Consider the following 1,140-nt stretch of genomic DNA (forward strand, 5'->3'; position numbering starts at 1 on the left):
ATAAATCCTGCAGAAATCAAACACAAAGCAAGCAATCCTTTCCCTCCTCAGCCTTGCGGGCTCACTGATAAGTACCCTACGCGGTGATCCGTACTCCATATGGCGCGTGGATGCCGAGTCTGAGGCAATGCGATGAATCCCTGAAGCGAAATAGTCCTCCCCTAGGCTGTCATTTTGCGTCCATGTCCAACATTGTCGAACAAAAATTTTAAAAATTGCAAAATTGTAAGACACTGCTCTGGAAGTATGCAAGGTAATGGTCAAATCTTCTGATCTGTTGCAAAACCTTCCAAAAGCGCCTGTCCCGTAGTCTTCTTTTCTTGTGTCCCTGTTCCTACGCTGTTTTTTTCGCAAAAGCTTTCTTTTAAAGTATTTGTATCGACGCATCGAACAGTCAAGAGTGCCATAGAGAACCGATGGGGAGTGGTGTTGACAATAGCAAATACTTTAATAGAAAAAAAAAATACAGGACTGCCGTCGGGTGATCTACAAATATACTGACTGTTATATTGATATCTTACACCATATGAAAAAAACCTGCGCTCAAAAACGGTTTCTCGCTCAAAACGCTTTTGTCCATAACTGTACGGTATGTTTCGGTAAATTACAGTTTAAGGGAGCACCAAAAGGTTGTTTACCACTGTCCGGCGGTAGTTCATTGGCGAAGCACTGAAAGGATTGCAAAGGTTGTTTCTGGCGCTTCTTCTGTGATCCACGCGGGAAGCTAAAGAAAAGAACGATAGGTAATCGAAGCGCTTGAAATTCATAGGGTGGAGTGTTAGCACTCCGTCCGTAATATTGGTAAAGAAGGAGACAGATTACCTCTGCGAGCTTATGCCACGCTTGAGAGAAGCGCGACACTGGTGAGTACAGATTAAAATGTATATAATGGCATATAAGCGCAAGTAAAGTATTAGTTGATGTCCAGCGAGTCTCCTGTATTGTTATGTGTAGGGTGCAGTAGTATGCGTGCGTGTGTAAGCGCGCGTATTGTATGCTCACGCTCGCTAGAAGAAATGAATCTCGGAAGCGGTTACCAACTCTCCAAACTGAATGCATTAGCGAGGTTTCAGCGGTTGTCTTTGACATCTACGACTTGGTAAAACAGAGTGAATTTGAATCGAACAGATTAAGCTAAGC

This window comes from Amblyomma mixtum, chromosome 1 (genome assembly GCF_055824585.1).
Source record: "Amblyomma mixtum isolate Tamu chromosome 1, ASM5582458v1, whole genome shotgun sequence".
In the NCBI taxonomy this organism is placed as follows: domain Eukaryota; kingdom Metazoa; phylum Arthropoda; class Arachnida; order Ixodida; family Ixodidae; genus Amblyomma; species Amblyomma mixtum.